General features: G+C 47.6%; 1 pseudogene; it reads left to right on the top strand.

Annotated features, from left to right (window-relative positions):
- The first annotated feature begins 1109 nt into the window (after positions 1 to 1109).
- On the top strand, positions 1110 to 27978 carry LOC147731497 (uncharacterized; annotated as a pseudogene).

The following is a 27978-nucleotide window of genomic DNA, read 5'->3' on the forward strand; positions in this document are numbered from 1 at the left end:
TCCGTAGCGGATGAGAGCTGAGGACAGCGCTAGATAAGATGGCGGCCAACGATCGGCAGGAAAGCTGAGCTACGCGTCTGAATGTCTCTGCCACTGCGTCTGAGGAGATTGCTCCGGAGCTGAGGTAACAATTACCGGCGGCGGGAGCGTTCAGCAAAGCGACGGCGAACATCAGGAGTTTTTAAATAACGGGTGGGCAGAAAGCGGAGATAATGCAAAGGGCAAGATAAAATGGCGCTGCCCATTAGGCACTCGGACTCTAAGCACTGAATAAATATGTGCATGCCAAAACTGCGATACACTGCAAGAGCGTTGTCTTGCTGACACAGTGGCCCTGGGATAGCGCAATCAGCATACGGCTTAGGAGCGCTGCCGAACACAGGCCGAATCAGCGACAGCGCAAAACCCCCTCCATATAAATAGCGCGTGAGGATCGCGGCCTAAAGATTACCGATACACAAGTGTGTAAGTGACACACCCGTACCCAGGCTTGCTGTAGCGAGTCTCAAACATCGCAAAGCTGAACAGACTGTGCCCTATAAGCAGTATTGCATGACGCCACTAAATTACTGTTCCTGCGACGGCACAAGGCCCCAAGATGGTGACCATAAGCGGCCATTTTGCCTGCATGTTTTGAATGGGAGCCACTGAACAAGGATAATGGCCGAATGTCCCTGAATCAGTATAACACCGTACGGCTTGCAATGAGCACACTAATGATGCCGCTAAACGCTTATAGCCCACGGTGCGCCATTTAATAAGTAACTCAACGGCCTGACCGACTAGTCGTCTGTCCAGCTGCTCTCACCTACTCAGCACTTGGGGATAGCGAGAATCTGTCGCCATTATTGCCAACAATCAGAACGTCAACACTAGCACCTGAACTATTTCGCAGGAAACTCTGGCAAGAGGTAACTTTTAAATACTAGGATCTCACCCGCACAACCCCCAGCTCCGAGTGTGTAACCCCACCCGACTTACATGGGCACACGATAAGGACTGCAATAAGGCACTAGCACTAACAGAAATGTACTGAGAGAGGGGATATTAACAACGTGCCCAGGAATCTCTGCTGGGGATTTATTGCGAAGACATAAAGACTGCGTACCATGGGGAAACCTGACAGTCAACAGCCGCAGCTGACTTTTGAACGGCGGAGATCAGTAAGGGGCTCCGCGGCTACCTCGGCTAATGAAGTGGAAACAGAGAGTGCTTCCGAAAATGGCATGGAATCCATCCTGAAGGCCATCCAAACTAGCCTTCAGGACATAAACGGGAAGCTTGATCATCTCACATGCAGAGTGGACAACATGGCGACAAACCTAGACCGTCAAGGTGAGAGACTGGATGAGGCTGAAACTCGCCTGTCTGCAGTCGAAGACGAAACACGCACTACCACGTCTAAATGTAGTGGGATGGAAAAGGTACTAGACGTGATCAGAAGCAAAGCGGAGGTCCTGGAGGTGCGATCGTGCCGCAATAACGTCTGAATAGCGGGGTTCCGGAGTCAAAAAATATGGGTCTTATGGAGACATATGTAGAAGACCTCTGCCGGACCATATTTGGCGCAGATCAACTCTCTCAATTGTTTATATTCCAAAGGGCCCACAGGTCACTGGCCCCACGCCCACCACCAGGCGCGCCACCAAGGCCCATAGTGGCCAGGGTATTGAACTATTGAGATCGTGACAGCATACTACAGATGGCGAGGGAAAAAAAGCAAGTGAGCTACCAAGGTATCCAGCTAGAGTTCTATCCGACTACACTATGACCGTGCAACAGGCGCGCAAAGAATATACAAACGTCAAGGCGAAGCTCAGAAGCATGCAGATAGAATATGCAATGCTCTACCCAGCACGCTTGAAGCTCACCTGGGATGGCAAACCCACACTACTCTCCACACCGAAGGCGGCTCACGATTTCGTCAGGAAGATTACAAATCAACGAAAGGAGCGACGAATGGCTGACCAAACACATGCTCGGAATAAGACGTCATTGATGCAAAGCACTCCTGCGCCGACTGTGCTCGTATGTATATGGACGATATTGTAACCTCTTAGTGGGTCACCATCTGTTGCTGCACAACTGATTAGACCACACTACTCCTAGGCGGTAAGTCTGCCTCTTGGGTGACACTCCTTCGTTAGCAGTCGAACTGTAATATATACGAACATACAGCGAATGCCCTTGGTCACATGAGGTACAAAACGGTTTGTTAGGGGTCTGAACTGTTAAACTGCCGCTTGGGAAAGTGATATATATGGGGCTGTAAGATTGAAGCTGCGAAACGGTAACCCTGCACAGAACATAGGACAGTAACTGTGTATGACACCCCCACATCAGAATACCATGGGGCAATATGTGTGATGTTATGAGCTATGATACCTGACACGCTTCTGTATTCATGGGAGGTAACTGTTCCTTACCTGAGAGTACTGGGGACTCACGGATACCCATTAGGGTCTGTTTATAATGAGGAGTCACGATATAGCACATGCTGAAGGTTCCTATGTGAAAAATACAATGCTAAATTCTGATACTACATACCTGCAGACCATAAGTGACATTGTTTATAGCCAAGACAATCATATAACTAATGTGCTACTGTGGGACTTACTGCATATGATGCCCACAAGTAACAAAGGTGACTCTATTCGTAAGCTAGAGGTTCAATCCTGTGGAGCACTGTTTTATAAAATACTTAGCGGAACGATTTTGTACACCTGCCAATTTATTATTACTATTCCACTATGGTTTGCCATATTACTGCCTATAACTAAACTAAGGTCTGTCCACATCCATTGATTTGGATGGTGTCGTGCAACCTAGGTGGACCCCCACATGGGTACTCCCCACAAGGTTTATGAGTTACTGGAATGTTAGGGAAGGGATATGGCTTTGGCAGGATTGGGCTGCTGATGTGGGTGGAGGGAGGGGGGATGGGAGAAATGCTCTTGTTCAAGGACCGAAGCACTTAAGATGCATTGCTGAAATCCGAGTTGTCAGCTTTACTTATGTTGTAGTCTTTGTATGTACATGCTGCTGGTTCTGCACTATAGGAGGGCATAAAGTACACCACTCATACAGAAATATCTCTAATTATCCATGTCAAACATGATTAATAACACTCCAGGTAGGGCGGCTTTGAACTTGCTTACATGGAACATACGAGGATTTGCTAACGCGAAGAAAATCAGACAAATATTTGCATGCATGGACAGATGGCATGTCGACATCATGCTGTTGCAGGAAACTCACATAGCCCCACGCACACATGCAAATCTTGGCCGACGATGGGCAAAATCCATTTATAATTCCACATACTCTTCCTACTCTAGAGGGGTCTCAATATTGGTAAAAAAGGGTACAAATGTTACAATTGAGAACACGATCACAGACAATCAGGGACGCTATCTTATACTCAAAGGGACAATGCGAGGCCAGCGCCTAACACTTGTTAGGACCAAATACAGACTCCCCTGACTTTTACCATGAAATATGGCAGCACCTGCATGAAGAAAGGGATCGAGCATTAATATGGGGAGGTGACCTGAATCTAGCTTTAAATGATCAGATGGATAAATCAGGTGTGATGACTGAACTGCATAGAAAAGCGCGAGCTAAAGTGCTTGACATAATGGCCGACATGCAGCTGCGCGATCTACGGAGGGTACGAAATCCAGGGGTTAGCGAAGAGACGCACACATCAGCGGCACACAACAGCTGGTCCCATATAGACTATTGGCTGGGCTCCGAGGCAACACTTTTATGGACCACGGGTATTAAACATATGCCTAAAACACTGTCAAATCATAATCCCACCATGTTATCTCTCCAAAAACCGCATTACACATCGCCTCCATAGAGCTGGAGATTTAATGCCACTGCCATCACGGACTCAGTGTATGCAGATACTATAGTCCAGGCAATCAAGGACTATTGTCAGTTGAATGAACAATCCATGGATGACCTATGCCTGCTCTGGGAGGCCTTCAAGGCCACACTGCGAGGGGTTTGCATAAGCACCACGGTGGGGATATTACGAGACATTAGAACACAATTAACACGCTGTGAGACACAATTAAAAACCCTAGAGAATCAATACGAGAATACACAAGATTCCACGGTACTGGGGAAGATACGACAGACGCTCACGGAGTACCAATCTTTTGCTGAAGATGAGATTAAATATATCCAAAAACGCGCCAAGGTCAGAACGTTTGGTGAAGGAGGCAGACCAGGTAGGGTGCTGGCTTCCAAGATCTTTGAGGGGCGTAAGTCCCAAGCAATACTGCAAATACGAGACGAACATGGACGCACCTGTACAGATCCGCTGAGTATTCTGCAGGGGTTTGTTCAAACATATGGCAAGCTATACAACTCACACCCTACTGCGTTATCAGAGGAAATACTACACTATCTTGAAGATGTAGCCATTGCATGGCTTTTGGACACACAGAGAGCCTATCTCTCACTCCTGATCACTGTAGAGGAAGTTTCGGAAATAATAAAATCATTACGAATGGAAAAGCGCCTGGCCCAGATGGGTTCACATGCGAATTTTACAAAGCATACAAGGACATGCCAGCGCCTCATCTGGTTGAGATGTTCGGCGATGCTTTTGTGGAAAAATATTCTTCCTCCAACATTGCGAGAAGCAGTAGTGATATCACTCTTAATAACAGCAAAAGATCCAGAGTTATGTGACTCTTATCCTTAATCAATGTGGATTCTAAAATCTAGCCAAAATACTCGCCGTAAGGTTACAACCCCTTATGACCAATCTGCTCCTCCCAGACCAATCTGGCTTCATACCCTCAAGAGCCACAACGCATAACACCCGGACACTGTTCGCTCTGTCCCATTACCTGGTCCCAAACACTAAGGCTGTGGCGGTCATGTTGGATGCCAATAAGGATTTCGTCGACTCTCTTGAATGGTCCTATATCATCACAGTACTTAACAGGATGGGGTTTCCCCCGATATTCACGCAATGAGTTAAGCTTCTATACACTCAACCAGTGGCTAGAATACGGATTAACGGCTATATTTCCTATGCAATCAATATAGAATGTGGGACGCGGCAGGGATGTCCATTGTCCCCATTATTGTTTGCCCTCGCCCTTGAGCCGCTTGCCTGCAAAGTCAGACAGCAGCATCACTCATTTGCACTGCAGTTTCCAAGCAGGCCTCTGCAGACTTGATAGGAAAAAACGTAAGGGGGGAGGAATAGCCATTATATACAAAAACCACTTCAAAGTCAAGTTTACCAACTTTAATTATAGCGACTGCGAGGCTTCTTCCTTCTCCATCAGAATCTCCGATACCCAATCATTCTCAGGCATCCTACTCTATCGCCCTCCGGGGTCCAGATCGAAATTTCTTAATAACCTCAACACTTTAATCGAGCTCTCCGCAGGCGCACAACATTTCACCATATTGGGCGATTTTAATTTTCATCTTGAAGCCTTATCTGACCCTGACACCTTGATGCTAACCAACGGCCTACAGCAAATTGTCACGCAGCCCACCCATAAAGCCGGTCATACTCTTGACGGGCTATTCACCAGCAACCCACATATGACGATGTCAAATGTGACAACCCTCTTATGGACGGACCATTCAGCAGTCTGTTTCTCCCTAAAACTGACATCTTTGCCATCTCACCCACCACCTTACTCTCCTATCACCATAAGAAACTGGAAAAACATCGAACCTCCTCACCTCTCTGCTTTGCTGTTTGACAGTATCACTACCACTGAACAGAATCCCTCTCTAGCTTCTGTCAACTACCTCCACAGCCTAAATAAAGCTTGTCACACCCTAGCTCCCCCTAAAGCCTTCTATCGCACCAGACTTTCCCCTTCAGCCCCCTGGTTCACACAATCTCTTCGACTGCAGCGTCAACAGTGTAGAAACCTCGAAAGACGCTGGCGCCGCCACTACAACGAATCGGAAAAAACTACCTACCAAAGTGCTCTCTCGATATACAAAGATCTTATTATTACAGAAAAATCATCCAATTACACCTCTCAAATCACCCAGGCAAAAAACCCAGCTAAAGAATTGTTTCAGGTAGTCACTCACCTCTCCAACCCACCTTCCCCCCGCTTCAATGGAACCCAATCCCTTTGCGACTCTCTCACAAATTTTTTTAAGGAAAAAGTCACTGATATTTTCTCAGCCTTCACCCTTGCACCCTCCGCTACCTCAACCAATCCTCCTTCTAACAACAATACACCCTGCCTCCCGTTCTTCGAAGCTGTTACGGAGGAACAAGTCCATCGACTCATTCTGGGTACAAAATCAGGATCACCTCTAGATCCTTGTCCCCCTGCCATTCTTAACCGAATCCCTGAAGCCATCTCTCCTATCTTGACGTCCATCTGCAATTCTATGTTCACAACGGGCATTTACCCCTCAGTCTGGAAGGAGGCTATTATTAAGCCGCTCCTAAAAAAACCACTCTTGATCCCCATCTCCCTGCCAGTTACCGACCCATCGCCTGTCTTCCCTTTCCAGCAAAGATTTTTGAAAAGGCGATTAACTTGCAACTATCTAACTTCATAGATAAAAATAACTTATTAGATGAGACCAAATTCGGCTTCAGACGGGGCCATGGAACTGAAACCGCGCTTCTAAAAGCAGCAGACGAAATCAGAATGACCCTGGATAAGGGAGGAGCCGCGGTACTGATACTACTGGATCTTTCTGCAGCTTTCGACACGGTCGATCATGCCATCTTGATCGACCGTGTCTCAGCTATAGGAGTCAAAAACAAAGCGAAAGACCTCCTCGCATCCTTCCTAGCTGATCGTCCCCAAACAGTCAAAATGGCCCATTTCACTTCCCAGACTTTCACTCTCCCTTGTGGTGTCCCTCAGGGCTCCTTGCTAAGTCCGACACTATTTAACATTTATGTTTCGGACTTAGCGAGAGTAATAAAATCTTATGGAATTGCCCTGACAACCTATGCAGATGATACCCAACTTGTGCTTTCTGTACACAACAACGGGTCATCAGTGGCAGCAAACTTTCAAACGGGAATGAGGGCTATAAGCTCCTGGATGTCATCTAATTGTCTCAAACTAAACTCTGACAAAACAGAGGTGATGACATTCGGGAGCCTGGACCCCATTTGGTCCCCTCACTGGTGGCCATCGGAGTTAGGAGACCCCCCCAACCCGTTACCAAGGTTCGCAACCTTGGAGTCATTTTTGATGACAAATTGACATTTCAGCATCACGTCAATTCAGTGGTCTCTTCATCTTTCTACATCCTAAAAAGAATCATAAATTGCTCCCTTACCTTCCATCATCGGCCGGTAGAACCTTGGTCAGTACATTGGTTTTTTCTAAAACTGATTACTGTAATGCCCTTCTATTGAACGCTCAGAAAAAGTTATTAACCAACTCCAACTAGTCCAGAACGCCTCGGCCAGAGTCCTCTTAGACATTCCCAAATTCACAACCATTTCCTCTCACATCCGTCAACTACATTGGCTCCCGGTCAGGAGCCGGACAATATTTAAGGCCCTGTGTATCACCTACAAGGTAGTCAATAACTTGGGTCCACAGTTCCTCAGAGCAGCTTTCCGCCCGCTTGTGTACTCAAGAACATTCCGTTCCTCCTCGGCACATCTGCTGAAAGTCCCTCGAACAAAAAAGGTTAACTGGGGTGACAGGTGTTTCACTATCTCTTCATCCAAACTTTGGAACACACTGCCCCTCCATATCAAAACTGCCCCAACCTTCCACAGTTTCAGGAAGAAACCAAAAAACATGGCTCTTCCCAATATAACTTATCACCTCAGCGATGGTTCTGTATTCAAGTGCCGAGACACCCCCGGGTATTTGCGCGCTCTAAAAATGGCACAAACATAAACATATTTCATTACATGCGGATGACATGCTACTGAGGGGCCAATTCCGATCCTGGAAAAAATATGTAGTGTAGTTCCTAGTTTCCCACTAGGCCCTGCGCATTGGAATAACATAAACAGTAGTATCGACGTGGAACTGGCTATATTCCAGGCCTCCACTGACTATGCTAAACTTAATTGGGTTGTGTTACCAACTAGCTCAGAGGTCACTGGAAACTTTCTTCTCTGCATAGGAAGTGATCAGCTTCCCTGGCACAGACAAGAAGGGATTCAGTTTTCCAACAACCGTGCAACATGACAACTTTGCTCCTCAGATCAAGAGTCGATCTCTAGGGTCGTGTGAAACAATAGACATAGATTTCACTCAGTCAGTCTAGTGCAGTTTACTTTCACAGTATGTAGAGAATAGAGAGACGGGCGTTTATCAATAAAGGGTTAACATTTATTGAACAGTCTTTCTTCTCATACAAGAGAAATGTATTGCCACAATTGCAATAACTGTTATTATAAAAAGTACGTACAGTAAGATAAGAATAGCGAAATAGAACTGTAAAAGCATTGATATGGTTTCTGAGCCATACAATGGTTTAAAAGTAATAAAACATATATACAGTCATATATACATTAGGCTAACATACTCAACTGGTGCTTCTAACTAAGCCTACCCCGGTGTGCCTGACCTAAGCCTAACACGTGAGAAGGGGAGTAAGTAAGTAGCTTAAGTTAAGTTGGTTTTGCCAAGGTTTGTTTCAAGAATTCTCTTCTAAGGGTTTAGTCAACACCATACCTCTGAATAGAATGATGGAGGATTAGTATCTCCTTCAGGGGTCTCTCTCGATATCCCAGTCACCCGCGAGGGTAAACCGGAAGCGCCGGGACTGGATTTCTCTGCACGAGAAATGCAGCGGCTTCTCTTCAGCGCGTCGAGGAAGGAGGGGTGACAGCGTCCGCGGGCAGCTGGGCTGGATGTCTTCGCAGAGGACGGCTGCACGGCTCCTCAAGCGTACTGAACCACAGTTCGCGCTGTAGCGGCGATAATGGTAATCAGTAGCTTCACCACCACAGGATAGCAGGCTGCAGCGACAGAGTGCTAGTTTTTACCAACACTGGTCATGCAGGCAGCTGGCATCAGCAACAGTAGCTCTCGCTCAACAGCAGCTAGCTTCGCTCTGTTCACAACAGCTCACATTGCTTAAGGCAACGTTGGTAATATTTATACCTGACAGGTGCCGGGTTTGACGCAAGTTTGCTGGACATAAGACGTCAATTAAAGATGTCACTAGGAAGTGGCAGCTATCAGTTGCTCATTAGAGTTCTATTACTAATCAAAACATAGCAAGCGGGGATTTCCAGGTTTGCTAAGTTTTTATCTTGTTGAAGAACTCGGAGTATTATCTAGGAATATCAGATAGTGACTGCTGCTCTGTCATTGCACTAATTGGTCGCAAAGGAAGTAGCAGAGAGTCATGCTGGAATGTGGCTCTGTGGCTCTGCTCGTGTGAGGCCAGAGATGACTTTTCAGAAAATCGTACTTTGAACGGTTATGCCAATATAGGGAATAAAGGGCTTTATAGCCGAATAGGGGCATAAGGTCACAGTATCGATCAGGAACCTAGATAAGCACATGACACCCACTCCACGAATTCATGTCCATCAAAATTACTAAAACTAAGCAATTAGATGCATGTGTATCATTGTGTAACATAGCCCACCCCAAAATACATAAATGCATTCGAAATAGGCGTACTTGTAATACATGGAATTTAGGTACTGTACGTTTTTTAAAGCATAGTAATCATTCAAAAATTATTGCATATGAAATCAATGAACGATTATGCATAAAGAATCACACATGAAGTATCTCTGACAGAAGAAATGCGAGATAAATCATCACATAAAAATGCATTGTAATAACATGTGTGCTAGAGGCTGGTGTTATGTTGTTATGTCTCTAGATGTGTTTAGAAATAGAAGTGTGAAGCTTCTGTTCTCTAAGAATAGTTTTTACGTTAAGCAAAGAATTGTTCGTGCCAAAAAAGAAAAGGGTCAATATTTGAAAAATTGTCCAATTCAAAGAAAAATCAGTTTACCAAAGCTCCTGGCAGTTTTTTGTTGATCAAAACTGAAGGCCGAATCCAGAGTTCATAGGAACGCTGTGTGTCGGAAAGCTTTTCAAAAGTTATTGTTTCTCTATGGGTGAGAACATCGTATCAGACAGGCTCGCAAAGAATTGGTCTACAAAATCAGGTGATAGTTCAACCAAATTAGATAGCGCTGTAACTTGGCAGGTGTGAGAATGATTGCTGTCATCATATTCGGGAGCAGCAATGCTCACAGCTCGCTGTACCTGGGTGATGTTGCTTTTGTCACTCGCTCCACTGTTACCACTTGGCTGTAGTACAGGAGTCTCCACGAATGCCGTCATCAGGATTGGTAGCCGCTGGGGACAACACAATGCGTGAGCCGTTATTGGACTTAGCAAAGTATCGACGTCCATTGGTACTGCTGATGGAAGTGAAAGACAGATGTCCAACACGCATTCATCGCCGCAAAGCATACACCGTAGCACAGGTAAAATGCAATTTTGCCATATCGGTCTGAATGAAAGGAACCAGGTCATGTTTAGATCTCTCAGCCTGGCCAATCCAAGGACGTTAGTTATCCTGTCCCGGTAGCGCATTGCTAGGATTGTTTCTTCCATTCCCATGGGAGCTATGTCTGAGCCGAGGCTTGCCATAACGTAGCAGGATGGTCAAAAATAGAATCCCTGCGATGAGTCCAAAAAATAGTGGAATACCACCAAAGATGGAGTGCACAAAATTAGGAAAGATTCCCAAAATTGCCTGGAAGGGTGTTAGCAGTCCCGTAAAGACTGTCTTAAATATGCCTGGGATGCTCGTGGCACTAGACATGTTAAGGAGTTGGTCGAGCATTTGTACGAAATGCACGGGGCAATTTGTTGATAAAAGGTCATGGACCTCAGTAGCCGTCCTTGCGACTAGAAGATCATACGTCTCTTTAGATGACGTTATAGGCACTGTTGTCTGTAAAAGCACAGATTTCATTTTGCTTAATGTATCAATTCGTATAGAATAGAGATTCAGACGAGGCCAGATGGGAGTCACTATGTCTGGAGGCCCGCTCGGGAACAATGCTTGCATACAGCATTTGACCATGGACGTTACTTCTACTAGATAACTTAGTCCGGGCGCGAGGCCACAGCACCTGTGATCCGTTCTTAGAATGTAACTCCCGTTTGCGAGTTGCATAAAGAAGGGCTCTATCTGAGTTGCAGGTGTGACTAGCTGGTGGCATGAAAGGTTGTTTGAATTTCCATCACATGCTCCGTGTAAATTAATACCCTGACACAAAAGTATACCGCTTAGTGAGTGTTTACAGTTGTCACCACTAAGAAATACATTTTTGTCACTGTCACTATAGCAAGAATGAGTGTATGGTAATTTCCATTCGGATTTAACATATCCCTTACCCAATTGTTCATACTGGCCAGCAGGTATGTACTCAAGGCATTTATGAAATCGGAAAGTTGTTATCGGAATTGTGATAATTCCGTGTATTATCCATTCAATGACAGGGCTCTCTGACATTGTCAATGGTAATCTCTCGAGTTTCTCGATGCTCAAGATTGTATAGTCTGCTCCTTTCTGTGCCAAACTGATCTGTTTATCAGTAAGGTTAAAAATGGAAAACAATGACGTTGTGTTTATCAGACGCCAAGGCACATAGCCTGAACGAAGATTTTGCAGCGTCCAGCCTAGTTCTATAATAGAGCGTAATTGAGACTGGCCATGTTGTAACATTAGCAAATCTCTGTCTATCACATCAAAGGCAGAGGATACAATATTGTCCAAAGAATATATTCTGGAAGACAGAGTCATTAACCCATTGTCTACTACAGAAAGTGTTTTCTCCAAATTAATACGATCAATTTCTCGTATTTTTTCAGCAGTTTCAATTTGCTTTACTTTCCAAGCCTCGTTGTAAGCAGCATAGATGCTGGTCGCTATGAAACGCTTTTGACGCTGTTTGCGTGGTCCAAGAATGAAATCGCGCAAATCAGCACCATCTTTTAATAAAGACAAGTGTTGCTTAATTTCAGCCAGTGTGGATGTAGTTAGCCATTCTAGGCAGAGTTTACCTACACTGTATGTTGTTATAATCCCTGGATGTTGTCTCTGGGAATATCTTGAGTCTAATCTGGTCATTTTTAAACCCTGTGTTTTATTCAGGAATCTATCTTGACAGCTATTTGTGTCTGTAGGCCAGATTAACCACTTTTTCCAATCAGGATGTGTTCTGTTGAAATGTAAAATGTGTGACACGTCTAACTCATTATCTGCAGTTGCATTCTCAGCTATTGGCTTTGGTATAGACGGTGTTTTCATTTCTTTGTTCTTAGCTAGGCCAAGACAGGATGTTTGGTGTACAGTTTCATTTAAAAATAACATTTGTTCTGGTATCATGCAGGTTCTAAATAGTGCTTCAATGCCTTGCACCTGCCAATCTTTTGTACCCCAAATTGTTTTCGTTTCAATATTATTTTTCCAATAATCAAAACCAAATGTCATCATTTTATCATAAAATGCTTCTGAATATATCAATTTAGAATTTGTCAGCATTGTTTTCATTCCTGTTTTATCTAACAGTTTATAATAAAACGTTTCTGCATCACTGGTGTTAAACCCTGAGAAGTATTTGAATTTCTCAAAAAATGCTTTAGAACTGCTTTTAGGTGGTGTAGAACAATGTTCCCACTGATTATACTTAAAAACATTTCTAGGCTGTGCAGATTTATGCAAGTAATGATCCCCATAGTGGGTGTAACAGAATAACTGCTCATAACTAGATGAACCTTGTAAATAATCATGATCTGTGAATCTAGCTGACATTACTAAATCAGACATCATGTCATTAATACTGTTAAAGTCCCAATCATCAGAGAATGTACTAGGTGTAACAAAGTCACTTAAGGAAACCTTTAGTTGATGAGGATACTTCAGGATTTCGACCGGACCATAGATCTCATAGTCTGTTTTCTCCCATACTACCCCACCAGGTATTGGAATTGCTGTGACATTTACTGTTGACAGTTCTCTTTTCTTCACGTGGGATGATCTGTGTGGTTTCAGGACTAGGTTGATGTTCTGACTTGCTGTGTCCATTGTAATATATTTTCCTTCAATGAATTTTCCCAAACATAGTACCATGATGAGCCAAAGCAGGAGGAAAAATACACCTAGACCGAACCAGAACTCTAGCCAAGGGGAAACGAAGTAGATTTCCTTCAGTTGATGAAAGAGTTCCGTTGCTTTTTCTTTAAAAGACTTTTTTGTTTCTGGCATCACTTCGGGGTCGTTTAAATCTTCAGAGAAGTTGTCGAAGTTGATGAAATAACCAGAGGCAGTTCTGTCAATTGATGGGATTGTTCTTTCAATCTGTCTCTCGGTAGCACTTTCTGATGCCACATCATTGTAGACTGGTGTTGTTTCTTGACGAACTGTTTCAATCTGTGTTTCAAGAGGCACGAGTTCCATGGCATTATTGCATAGTCCTTCATTGTGCACTGCAGGCTGATCGAATGTGATTAGTCTTTCAGTTTGAACCTCTTGGATTGTTGCAAGTTTGGGTATTCTGTTGTTTCTTGGGAGTCCACTGGGCCTACTGTTGATTATAGGCCACATGCTTGTGGTTTTACCAGATCGATGGACACGATTCTGTTCTCCTTTTTACCAGCAAGGGGCGGTAGCACAACTGATCTTGTTCCGGTGACTGCCAAGACAGGTACTGCTTTTCTGTAAGAAGGCCCAAATTCCTTCTTAACCGCGATCTTTTCTCTGACTAGATCCCCAATCTTTGGAATCCAGACAGGCCTTGCTGGGGCTGTTGCGGGTGGTGCCTCGTCAGTGGTACTTGGCTGTTGCTTTAACTTTATGTTGCTTAAGAATTTTCTTGTTTCATTCAGTTCCTGTAAAACAGCCAAACGGTCTTTTACTTCAAACTGCTTTGTTTCTTTTTGTACCACTGACATCTGACTATCGAGGTCCTGAACGTTCATTCTTATTCCGAACAATAGTTCGTATGGGCTGAAACCTTTCAGAGAATTTCTTGGCATGTTGTTAAGACTAGTCTGGACACTTATTAAATGTTTGACCCACCCAGCGCCTGAACCTAATACCTTCGCTGTTATAGATTGCTTTATGCCCCGGTTTTTTCTTTCTATCACACTATTGTATGACTGACAAGAATACCACAACCCAATTCCCATGCTAGCCATGGCCTCCTTATAGGCTCGAGAGCTGAAAGCAGGACCCTGGTCAGAATGGAACGTGGTAATTGCGTATGTGCCGATATGGACTCGCTAATCTTTTTATAACAGTTCTAGGCGTCAGCCGAGTGCTGGAGGCCTCATTATTTAAGTGTATTTCGTCTTAAACGTTGTACACTGGGACGCGCTTCTCTTCTTTGATTGCGCAGATAGACCGCCTTATGCTGTCTAGAAGGGATCCTGAAACTACACTGGCCTGTTCATTACTGCGATCTCTGTTGCAGTCTTCACAATTCTGAGCAAAACATTGAATGTCTATACTCATTCCTGGCCACCAGTACTCTGATTGCAATTCTTTCAGAGAGGCTTTGATTGTTTGGTGTCTCAGTCCCAACCCCATGTGTGCTTCCAGTAAGAGGAAGCCCCTCCTGCTCCTGTTTGGAATTACTCTATCCCCCACTCCAGGGATTCGAGCAAAAGGAACGGAGTTTGCATCGATTATGTATGCATAATTGAGTGGATAGTTTACGGGTAGTGCTGCACAGTCGCCTTTTACGGTCGTTCTTACTGCCAGCATGGTTTCCCCGTCTATATACTTATCTGTACGCTTTTTTGTGGCTACGGAAGCCGGGTTAGTTGCTTCCGCGGTGGCTGTATTAGCCAATGAATTCCCTGCAACGTGAACGCCATCACGTTGAAGACTCTGTGCGTGAATCACGTGAGTCTTTTGTAGTTCTTTGTGTAAAAGAGCTACCTCGTTCCAGAGCTTTTTATGCTTTATTGTGGCACCTGTGTCATCTTTGTAGTCGTTTTCGATCCAAGTCTGCAGCTTATTGTTGTAAGAGTTGACGCAAAAATGAGAATCGCACACGATTAGTGTGGGGAATTCGCGTTCTGCATTTTCGAGCGCCATCTTTAAAGATCTGATTTCAGTTCTTTGAACCGAACAGTTTCTTACAGATTCAGTTTTTGTTACTTTCGGTCTGAATTTACCGCACAGCCAACGACCTTTAATGATCGCACATGCTGCATCGTAGGATTTTCTCTCTACGTTGAAATGCTGTACAAAGCTATCTGTGTAGATTATACAGGCGTATTGTGGGAGAGGCAGGATTTCGATTGGCAGAGGATATTCTTCTTCATAATCTAAATCATTCAGTTCTGTGTATTGCGGGGCGAAATAGTATTTCACATCTTCCGCTCCTAGAGAATCTATGCACTGTATCCATTTTGGATTCAGTGACACTGTAGGCAGGTTTACTGGGCTGAATAGCGCTTCGAAGGCGGATTCCGCTGTGAGGATGTTAATCCTTTTGCCGTGTGCTAGTTCTCTTTCATTTGCTAATGCGATTTGCACTGCATTCACAGTTCTTTCTGTGCGACTGAATGTTTTTTCTGCTTGTGTGTACAAGTGAGATTTAATTGAAATAGGTACCTTTTCTCCCTCATTAGAGGTTAGGTACGTGAATCCGCATCTTCCTGGGATGACTCGGATTACCAGATCGCGTGTGTTGTCACGTGTATCTAATTTTGTTTTTGCTAACATGTCTGTTTGCAGTGATCTCAAAATTTCTGTGTGTTTTTGAGTCCAATTGATTTGTTTTAAATCAGGTTTAATTAGTTCGTAGAGAGGTTTAACCCTCTCTGCGTAATTTAGGATGTAAGTTCTTCCGAAATTCAGAAAACCTAGTATTGATTGTAAATTCTTCAGCGTTTTTGGAGCTTGGAGTACAGCGCACTTCTCTAAGAAGTTGTCCGCTAGGCTTTTCCCTTCACTTGATAATTCGTACCCTAAAAACAGTACTGTCAGATGGGCAATTCGGGACTTTTTAAAGTTGAATTTGTAACCCTCTGCTGCGAACCCAAGTATAATGGTGTTCACTCTTTTCAAGTGAGTATCCAAGTCGTCGTCTGTGAGATAAATATCATCTACGTAAGATAATGCTTCATCATCATAGATTTGTAGTAACTCTGTTACCCTAGCTGAGAATAGTCCTGGGCTGTTCTTGAACCCCTGTGGGAGTCGACAGAATTTTTTCTGCGACCCAAATGCGGAGAAAGCGGTCAAGTATCTGCTTTCTGGTGCAATGTTTTGACAAAAGAAACCATTAGAAATGTCTAATGTCGTTTTGTATTTTTTCCTAACTATGTTATTCATTAGGGCTGCACTATGCGAGTTTTGTACTGCAAAAGTTTTGCAACATGTATTAAGGTGTCTGTAGTCCAAAACTAGACGATATGAATTGTCTGGCTTGGAGACAGGAAACAAAGGATTGTTCATTTGAGAGGTGCATGTTTCAATCACCCCCTGGTATTCAAGTTGATCTAAGATCTCCCTGACCTGTTTTTTAGCTTCTTGCTTTATGGGATACTGCCGTTGGGCAGTTGGTTCACTTTTTAATTGGATTTTGTGAGGCGGAGAATCCTCATCCCATCCTACATGATTTTTATACAATGCAGGTGCCTGGGCTACTGCCCATTTCCTTGCATATGTGTATTTTTTATGAATCGGTATGTGATTCGAGAAGGCAGGCATAATCACTTCTTCGCCACGAGGGCACTCCCTGACAAACTCCGGGGGCCAATCTTTTTCAGCTAACAGAATATCATAGCCTTTTGAGAGCTTATCCCAAAATAGACCCTTAATTTTCCTAGTCTTATCACCCTCCATACGCAATGTTATTTCGTATATTTTATGGGGCTCGCTAAGTCTGGCGTCGGCAGTTTCAACCTGAATGTATTCTTTCGTGTCCACTGTCTCCAGATGACTCATCAAGTTCTTGCGCGCTATACTGATTTCTGCTGCACTGTCCAACATTGTCAATGCCCACTCCCCGTTTTTCAACTGTGTCCTCAGTATTCTCGGCATGGTTGATTACTCTAATACTGGCTACCTTCTTTTTCTGAAATTGAGATTTCTTATTTTGAGCAGGTTCCTTGTCTTTGGACTTGGTGTGCTCTCCTGGGTCTGACCGTCCTCTTCTTTCCGAATTCTGTGGAAGAGATCGAGAGGGACGTGTATCAATACTTTGATATCTATCAGGTCTTTTTATATTATCCCTATTTCTAAGGTTATATCTTTTCTCAGAGGGGTCCCGTTGGGGAGACTGGCGTTCTCGAGTCGGAGTTCTTTCCCTCCGTCGAGGAGACCTTCCTCTGGACTGGAAAACTTTTTCCTTGGGAGTGGATTGTTTATTTCCATCCCAGCTCTTTTTAGGAGTGTTTGAATTATTTTTAATAAATAATTTTTCTGGATTTTCGAGCAGTTGGGGTTTAACTGGTTTTCCACCCAAGCTGTCTCTACCTAATTCTTCATAGCATTTTTCTATGATTTTTGCAAGCTCAACAGGATCTTTTATATCTGTTTCCCTCAACTTCTGGCAAATCGCCACAGATGCTGTTTCTCCCTTTATATTGGCTAATAATATAGCCGTGACCTGCTTGAAATCTTTCAGTAATTTCATACCTAGATTTAAAGCTGGTTCTGGACCGAATTCATTTTGAATCTGTTTTAGCACGTCTGGTATTACCGCCATAGACGGAACACCGTGTGTTTTTGTGTAAATGGAAGCAAAGACTGTACCCCAAGTGTCGCAGTCCTCCACGTGTGGTGCGATTCCCATAGGAAGGCAGATTGTCAAGATTCTGTGTTTCTCAATAGGGGTAGTATCAGGAAATACTGCCTCTATTTGAGTGATTTTCTGGGCTAACCAGAAAGGAATTTGTTCCCGTTTTACGGGTGTTTTACCAAGACATGACTGTATGTTTTGTGGTGTAATTTTATTTGTGTTCCCCTGATGAGGGGTCAGCTGTGGTGAATTAACAGCTGGCTGGACTGTTGCAGTCCGTATTACATATTGGACTAATTGCCTATGTATTTTTATTAATGTGTTTAGCTGTGCTAACAGCTCTTCTCTAGACATTCTTACAATGTCAGGATGTGGTGTGTAGCTGGCTAGAACCGGCCACGTGGCTCCTGGTCTACCTAGTGGACCGAGCCTGGTAATGTGATTATTGTGTTTTAGGGCGCCATTAAACCAGAGCAGGTGCTCTTGAAATTTAAGTGGGATTTCAATCTCCTCGAAAGGAGCGTACTCTCCCGGAGGTTCCTCTATTTTGTAATAGTGAAACTCTTGTGTTATTGCGTTTACCGCTGGAAAGTTTATCCATGAATAGAATACCTCTGTCTGCCGATACTCGTGAGCCTCTATCACGAAAATTACTGTACCACCTTGAGGTGGCAGTCCGTTTTCTATAAGTTTTAAAGTTATAGATCTTCTTAACTGGACCGGGATGATAATAGCATCCGGGTCTGCTTCGAGGAGACTTGTGTCTTCCTCTATTAGTATGGAAGCTAGTCTAACTGCTTCCTCATTGTCTGACCTTTTAAAAATGCAGTTTTTGCAGAGTAGGTCTCCAAGGAGACAAAGATTAGATGCACAATATTTTGGAACACTGTATCCTTCAACGTTGAATAAACCGGAGCTTTACATAGGAATCTCTTCCTACTAAGGTCGGGCGGATTTTAACCTTTCACCCACTCCAGACGTCTATTGGAGTATTTACGGGTGAAAGGGGTGTGAAATATGCACGACTGAGTTACTCTACAAGTCTTACGTTAGTTTATCGCCTTACCAAACGTTGGGCGCCATGTAGTGTAGTTCCTAGTTTCCCACTAGGCCCTGCGCATTGGAATAACATAAACAGTAGTATCGACGTGGAACTGGCTATATTCCAGGCCTCCACTGACTATGCTAAACTTAATTGGGTTGTGTTACCAACTAGCTCAGAGGTCACTGGAAACTTTCTTCTCTGCATAGGAAGTGATCAGCTTCCCTGGCACAGACAAGAAGGGATTCAGTTTTCCAACAACCGTGCAACATGACAACTTTGCTCCTCAGATCAAGAGTCGATCTCTAGGGTCGTGTGAAACAATAGACATAGATTTCACTCAGTCAGTCTAGTGCAGTTTACTTTCACAGTATGTAGAGAATAGAGAGACGGGCGTTTATCAATAAAGGGTTAACATTTATTGAACAGTCTTTCTTCTCATACAAGAGAAATGTATTGCCACAATTGCAATAACTGTTATTATAAAAAGTACGTACAGTAAGATAAGAATAGCGAAATAGAACTGTAAAAGCATTGATATGGTTTCTGAGCCATACAATGGTTTAAAAGTAATAAAACATATATACAGTCATATATACATTAGGCTAACATACTCAACTGGTGCTTCTAACTAAGCCTACCCCGGTGTGCCTGACCTAAGCCTAACACGTGAGAAGGGGAGTAAGTAAGTAGCTTAAGTTAAGTTGGTTTTGCCAAGGTTTGTTTCAAGAATTCTCTTCTAAGGGTTTAGTCAACACCATACCTCTGAATAGAATGATGGAGGATTAGTATCTCCTTCAGGGGTCTCTCTCGATATCCCAGTCACCCGCGAGGGTAAACCGGAAGCGCCGGGACTGGATTTCTCTGCACGAGAAATGCAGCGGCTTCTCTTCAGCGCGTCGAGGAAGGAGGGGTGACAGCGTCCGCGGGCAGCTGGGCTGGATGTCTTCGCAGAGGACGGCTGCACGGCTCCTCAAGCGTACTGAACCACAGTTCGCGCTGTAGCGGCGATAATGGTAATCAGTAGCTTCACCACCACAGGATAGCAGGCTGCAGCGACAGAGTGCTAGTTTTTACCAACACTGGTCATGCAGGCAGCTGGCATCAGCAACAGTAGCTCTCGCTCAACAGCAGCTAGCTTCGCTCTGTTCACAACAGCTCACATTGCTTAAGGCAACGTTGGTAATATTTATACCTGACAGGTGCCGGGTTTGACGCAAGTTTGCTGGACATAAGACGTCAATTAAAGATGTCACTAGGAAGTGGCAGCTATCAGTTGCTCATTAGAGTTCTATTACTAATCAAAACATAGCAAGCGGGGATTTCCAGGTTTGCTAAGTTTTTATCTTGTTGAAGAACTCGGAGTATTATCTAGGAATATCAGATAGTGACTGCTGCTCTGTCATTGCACTAATTGGTCGCAAAGGAAGTAGCAGAGAGTCATGCTGGAATGTGGCTCTGTGGCTCTGCTCGTGTGAGGCCAGAGATGACTTTTCAGAAAATCGTACTTTGAACGGTTATGCCAATATAGGGAATAAAGGGCTTTATAGCCGAATAGGGGCATAAGGTCACAGTATCGATCAGGAACCTAGATAAGCACATGACAAAAAACGCCATACGATTCGTATTCGTAGCCGATTCCGTACGAATGGAAAAAAGCCTTCTGACCTGCGTAGTACGATCCATTTTCGCCTATTCCCGTAAGATTATCAGCGATCCGTACGAACCACAGTCGAAGCCCCGTACAAATTAGCGTCGGAAATCAACCCGTAGGATTTATAAACCTGCCGTACAACCACACAAGTACGATCCAGTTCGGGAACCTAGTACACGAATTGTACGGCCCAAAGTAGTCGCCCATGAAGATGGATTCGTACGGGATCCTTCGCCTCACAGCAAGCGGCATCAATACATACCACACGTGTACCCCTCGCGCAAGCCCACGCGAGCCCCCCCGCCAACAGCCCGTACAAGTCGATCGCACACACAAGTACCACAAGTACACACCCCCAACCAAGTCAATCGCACGCACAAGTACCGCACGTACCCCCCCAACCAAGTCGATCGCACACACAAGCACTGCATGTACCCCCCCAACCAAGTCGATCGCATGCACGCAGCCCCCCAACAAGCGTACGCGAGCCCCCCACCCGCCAACGGCCCGTACAAGTCGATCGCACGCACAAGTACCGCACGTATCCCCCCAACCAAGTCGTTCGCACGCACGCACCCCCCAACAAGCGTACACAAGCCCCCCCACCCGCCAACGGGCCGTACAAGTCGATCGCACACACAAGTACCGCACGTACCCCCCAACCAAGTCGATCGCACACACAAGTACCGCACGCACACCCCCAACAAGCGTACGCGAGCCCCCTCACCCGCCAACGGCCCGTACAAGTCGATCGCAAGCAAAAGTACTGCACGCACACCCCCCCAACCACGTCGATCGCACGCACAAGTACCGCACGTACTCCCCAACCAAGTCAATCGCACACACAAGCACCGCACGTATCCCCCAACCAAGTTGATCGCACGCATGCATCCCCCCCAACAAGCGTACGCGAACCCCCCACCCGCCAACGGCCCATACAAGTCTATCGCACGCACAAGTATCGCACGTCCCCCCAACCAAGTCGTTCGCACGCACGCACCCCCCCAACAAGCGTACGCAAGCCCCTCCACCCGCTAGCGGCCCGTACAAGTCGATCGCACACACAAGCACCGCACGTACCCCCCCAACCAAGTCGATCGCACACACAAGTACCGCACGCACACCCCCAACAAGCGTATGCGAGCCCCCCCACCCGCCAACGACCCGTACAAGTCGATCGAACGCACAAGTACTGCACGCACACCCCCCAACCAAGTCGATCGCATGCACAAGTACCACACGTACCCCCCAACCAAGTCGATTGCACACACAAGCACCGCACGTACCCCCAACCAAGTCGATCGCACGCACGCACCCCCCCAACAAGCGTACGCGAGCCCCCCCACCCGCCAACGGCCCTTACAAGTTGATCGCATGCACAAGTACCGCACGTACCCCCCAACCAAGTTGTTCGCACGCACCCCCCAACAAGCGTACGCGAGCCCCCCCACCCGCCAACGGCCCGTACAAGTTGATCGCACACACAAGTACCGCACGTACCCCTCCAACCAAGTCGATCGCACACACAAGTACTGCACGCACACCCCCCAACAAGCGAACGCCAGCCCCCCCACCCGCCAACGGCCCGTACAAGTCGATCGCACACACAAGTACCGCACGTACCCCCCAACCAAGTTGATTGCACATACAAGCACTGCACGTACCCCCCCAACCAAGTCGAACGCACGCACGCACACCCCCAACAAGCGTACGCAAGCCCCCCCACCCGCCAACGGCCCCTACAAGTCGATTGCACGCACAAGTACCGCACATACATCCCCCCAACCAAGTCGATCGCACGCACAAGTACCGCACGTACCCCCCCAACCAAGTCGATCGCACACACAAGCACCGCACGTACCCCCCCAACCAAGTCGATCGCACGCACGCACTCCCCCCAACAAGCGTACGCGAGCCCCCCACCCGCCAACGGCCCATACAAGTCGATCGCATGCACAAGTACCGCACGGACCCCCCCCACCAAGTCGTTCGCATGCACGCACCCCCCCAACAAGCGTACACGAGCCACCCCACCCGCCAACGGCCCGTACAAGTCGATCGCACACATAAGGACCGCAAGTACCCCTCCAACCAAGTCGATCGCACACACAAGTACCGCACGCACACCCCCCCAACAAGCGAACAGGAGCCCCCCACCCGCCAACGGCCCGTACAAGTCAATCGCACACACAAGTACCGCACGTACCCCCCCAACCAAGTTGATCGCACACACAAGCACCGCACGTACCCCCCAACCAAGTCGAACGCACGCACGCACCTCCCCCAACAAGCGTACGCGAGCCCCCCCACCCACCAACGGCCCGTACAAGTCGATCGCACGCACAAGTACTGCACATACCCCCCCAACCAAGTCATTTACATGCACGCACCCCCCCCCAACAAGCGTATGCGAGCCCCCACCCACCAACGGCCTGTACAAGTCGATCGCACACACAAGTACCGCACGCACACCCCCCAACAAGGGTACGCGAGCCCCCCCACCCGCCAACGGCACGTACAAGTGGATCGCACGCACAAGTACCCCACGTACCCCCCAACCAAGTTGATTGCACGCACACACCACCCCCCCAACAAGCGTACGCGAGCCCCCCCACCTGCCAAGGGCCGTACAAGTCGATCGCACATACAAGTACCGCACGTACCCCCCCAACCAAGTCGATCGCACACACAAGTACCGCACGCACACCCCCCAACAAGCGTACGCGAGCCCCACCCACCAACGGCCTGTACAAGTCGATCGCACGCACAAGTACTGCATGTACACCCCCAACCAAGTCAATCACACGCACAAGTACCGCACGTACCCCCCCTAACCAAGTCGATCGCACGCACGCACCCACCAACAAGCGTACGCGAGCCCTCCCACCCGCCAACGGCCCGCACAAGTCGATCGCATGCACTAGGACCGCACGTACCCCCCCAACCAAGTCGATCGCACGCCCCCCTCCAACAAGCGTACTCGAGCCCCCCACCCGCCAACGGCCCGTACAAGTCGATCGCACACACAAGTACCGCACATACCCCCCTAACCAAGTCGATTGCACACACAAATACCGCACGCACCCCCCCAACAAGCGTACGTGAGCCCCCCCACCCACCAACGGCCCGTACAAGTCGATCACACACACAAGTACCGCACGTACCCCCCCAACCAAGTTGATTGCACACACAAGTACCGCACGCACACCCCCCAACAAGTGTACGCGAGTCCCCCCACCCGCCAACGCCCTGTACAAGTCGATCGCACACACAAGTACCACACGTACCCCCCCAAACAAGTCGATCGCACACACAAGTACCGCACGCACCCCCCCAACAAGCGTACTTGAGCCCCCCCACCCGCCAACGGCCCGTACAAGTCGATTGCACACACAAGTACCGCACGTACCCCCCCAACCAAGTCGATCGCACACACAAGTACCACACGCACACCCCCCCAACAAGCGTACGTGAGCCCCCCCACCCGCCAACGGCCCGTACAAGTCGATCGTAGGCACAAGCACCGGACCAAGCAAACACGTCGCACAACAACACTGAACATGTCTCCTGTGTACACACCATTGAGTAAGAATGTCCTGATCACAGCCAAACTGGCAAACAGAGGTCAACACTAACACCCACCGCATATATACGACACACACAAACAATTCAAAATAAGCCACACCCACCATTTCACCAATAAAAGGGTCCACACATACAACCCATCATCCTTTGCAACATACCCATTATTGCGAAGAAACAGAGAGCACACCAACTATTGCAGCAACATACCTTCACACATACACCCTATCACATCTACACCCACACCACCCCTTCACAATCAGAACCACATACCCTCATCCATACACACCATCACCCCCTCAACCACAAACACCCCACACCATGACCACACCCAAGAATCCAAAGTTCACCAACCCGGAGAATGAGATCCTTACAGATGAAATCATCAGAGTCGAGCCACAGCTGTTTGGCGCATTGATCAGACAGACCAGCATGGCTGAAAAAACACGTCTGTGGGAGAGGATTGCAGACTGGGTCAATGCTGTTGCACCCATCAGGCGCACCAGGGGGGAATGCCAGTCTAGGTGGTATGATCTGCGGAGGATGATCAAGTAGAAGATGGACCAGGACTACGCCAATGCACACTACACTGGAGGTGGTGGTCCCCGCAGACCTCCTGTATACCATCCCTGGGAGGAGAAAGTCATGGCCCTGCTGCCACCGGTGGGAGTACACGGAATAGAAGGAGCCATTGAGTCTGGTGAGTGTACAATGAAAACATGTTACAGGGGTGTACTTACAACAGTGCCCAGAAGCATGGGATGGGTGGACATGAGTCCCAGCATGACAAAACAAAATAGAGTTTGATGCAAGGGGGAGGCACAAAGGGTGGAAGGTGGAGAGTAGGAGGCTGCTCTCATCCCATATGTCCCAGGTACACACCCAAGCACCATGCCCAATGCACAGGGATAGGGAAATATCACACAAGATAGTAGACCACAGTTGCCAAACAATTTCATGTGGTGGACACACCTTCCAGAAAAGCAATATTTTGTGACACAGTAAGGCAGTGTATCAAGCAAGCAAGCACAAACAACCTGTCACCATCCCTGTCTCCCTCTCCCTCCCACTCCCACTGTCGGCCACTCCAACTGTCGCCCACTCCCACTTTCGCGCACTCCCTCAGTCGCCCTCTCCCTTTGTTGCCCTCTCCCTTTGTCGCCCTCTCCCACAGTCGCCCTCTCCCTTTGTCGCCCTCTCCCTCTGTTGCACTCTCCCTCTGTCACCCTCTCCCTCTGTCGCCCTGTCCCACTGTCGCCCTCTCCCACTGTCGCCCTCTCCCTCTGTCGCCCTCTCACACTGTCGCCCCCTCCCACTGTCGCCTTCTCCCTCTGTCACCCTCTCCCTCTGTTGCACTCTCCTTTGTTGGCCTCTCCCTCTGTCGCCCTCTCCCTCTGTTGCACTCTCCCTCTGTCGGCCTCTCCCTCTGTCGCCCTCTCCCTCTGTCGCCCTCTCCGTTTGTCGCCCTCTCCCTCTGTCGCCCTCTCCCTCTGTTGTACTCTCCCTCTGTCGCCCTCTCCCTCTGTCGCCCTCTCCCACTGTCGCCCTCTCCCTCTGTCGCCCTCTCCCACTGTTGCCCTCTCCCACTGTCGCCCTCTCCCTCTGTTGCCCTCTCCCTCTGTTGCACTCTCCCTCTGTCGGCCTCTCCCTCTGTCGCCCTCTCCCTCTGTTGCACTCTCCCTCTGTCGGCCTCTCCCTCTGTCACCCTCTCCCTCTGTCGCCCTCTCCCACTGTCGCCCTCTCCCTCTGTCGCCCTCTCCCACTGTCTCCCTCTCCCACTGTCGCCCTCTCCCACTGTCGCCCTCTCCCTCTGTCGCCCTCTCCTACTGTTTCCCTCTCCCACTGTCGCCCTCTCCCTCTGTCGCCCTCTCCCTCTGTTGCACTCTCCCTCTGTCGCCCTCTCCCACTGTCGCCCTCTCCCACTGTCGCTCTCTCCCTCTGTCGCACTCTCCCTCTGTTGCACTCTCCCTCTGTTGCCCTCTCCCCCTCTGTCTCCCTCCTTCCCTCTGTCTCCCTGCCTCCCTCTGTATCCATCCCTCAGTGTTCCACCCTCAGTCACCACACCTCAGCTCCCTGGGCACACACACAGTTGCACCCAAGCACTGCACAGGCCTGAAAAACACCTTAGAGCAGAATGTCCAGGGATGTCTCCTAATTACCAGCAGTCATCTTCTATTTGGCTGCAACACAGCCACCAGTTGCAGTCGTCGATGTACTGTGTCAGGACACACATTTTGTAAAGCTCTGTAGTACACAATGGGCACAGGTGTGGGCACCACAAGTCCCTCCTGTGATCACTGCAAACGCAAACACCAGGACAAGGTCACACATCCTGTGCATGAACTCAAAACCACGATTATGCCAGCACGCTACATCAGGGGGCAGCCAAATAATGAACGATGGACGCTTGCAAATCACACGCAAACTACTAGCATGGCCTGTCATACACCCCCTTACAGAAACTCATCCCCTGGGGACAGGCATTGTAGTGCAACACTGACGTCCTAATTGTCATGTACCACAACTAAACACTCACTCATATGAATACACATACAACTAATACATGCACGTTTCAGAAGCTCCGGTCCATTGTGCCTCTCAAACAATGCACGTGCCCCATCTCATGACTGTTGTGGATGCACTTAAGTACCAACATGGACATGGGTATTGACAAGGTGATGTGTATTTGAGAAGTGCCACGTTCAAAAGCCATGATCTATAAGTGTGTGTACAGGTCCAGGGGTGTTGGCATTGTGTGGCCATCACGGAACAGCAAAAGACATCCAAAGTGGGAGATGTCATGCAAAATAATGATGCTCTGTCTCTTACATCAACATGCTGGATGTAAACTCTGTGCATGCTTGACGCAGACTTAAGGATTTACACCGTATCCTGGATGTTGCGTGAACCTGACTAATGCTTTACATGTGTTGTGCCGGCAAGACAATCCACAGCAATGGCTGTGTCAGTCATTGTCAAGAGAATGGAAGAATGAAAATACCCCTGAGTACATGTCAATTTACTACCACTACATACACAACTGAACAATGACAACAATGTAAAGCTTGTGGAACTGTGATGCAGATAATGGATAAATAAACAAGATGTCACTTGATAGTGCCTTAACAGTGTCTGACTCTCCCACACACAGGGCAACGTGTGGAGCCCCCCCCCAACCAGGGGGGAGAAGGATCCCAGTCCCAGACTCAGCAGGACCCAGACCCCACCGACAGCGATGCCACTCAACGCACTGTGGTTGACCCCAACCAACCTGGCTCCTCTGGATCCCAAAGACCTGCAGCAACTGTACCAGCTACATCTCTGCCAAACACCAGAACCATTCCCACCACATCCCAGCAGACAGGTCAGAGCCCTGCACATGACCCATCAGAGAGCCTGTCTGAAAATGAGGGACAGCCTTAGTCGGGCGCCCCTGAGGTGGCAGACTACCTCCACCCTGCCAGGACTCGGGGGGCCCGTCGATCGGATGTGCCCACAAGCGCAGGCCGTGCTCATGTGGGTCAGGGTGGTGGGAGTGGTGGAAGGTGGAGGCGAGAATCTGGCCAGTCAGCTGCAGGGCCCGGTATGCCTGAACTCACTAACATCCTGGAGGCATACCAGCGGGACACCAGGGAGGTAGGCCAGCTTGCGGAGGTCCTCAACCAGGTGAAAGAACAGCAGGCAGAGCAAATAGCCAGGCAACAACAACATTATGGACGGGTGGAGAAAAGTCTGGCTCAGCTCTTGACGGTGCATCGGGAAATGAGCAAATTGCTACGTCAGATAGCTGCCAACATGCAGCACCCTACCTGTGTCACAAGGCCAGCAACATCACGGCAAAGTGCGACACCAGCCGCAGGTAGGGAGGAGGAGAAACTCTCTGATGTAGCGTTCCATGCATCGTCCATGCCTGCACCTGAGGGTCCCCCAAGGAAGGTGGGTCGTCCACGGCTAAGACGTTGA

This window comes from Lissotriton vulgaris, chromosome 2_1, assembly GCF_964263255.1.
Source record: "Lissotriton vulgaris chromosome 2_1, aLisVul1.2, whole genome shotgun sequence".
In the NCBI taxonomy this organism is placed as follows: Eukaryota; Metazoa; Chordata; class Amphibia; order Caudata; family Salamandridae; genus Lissotriton; species Lissotriton vulgaris.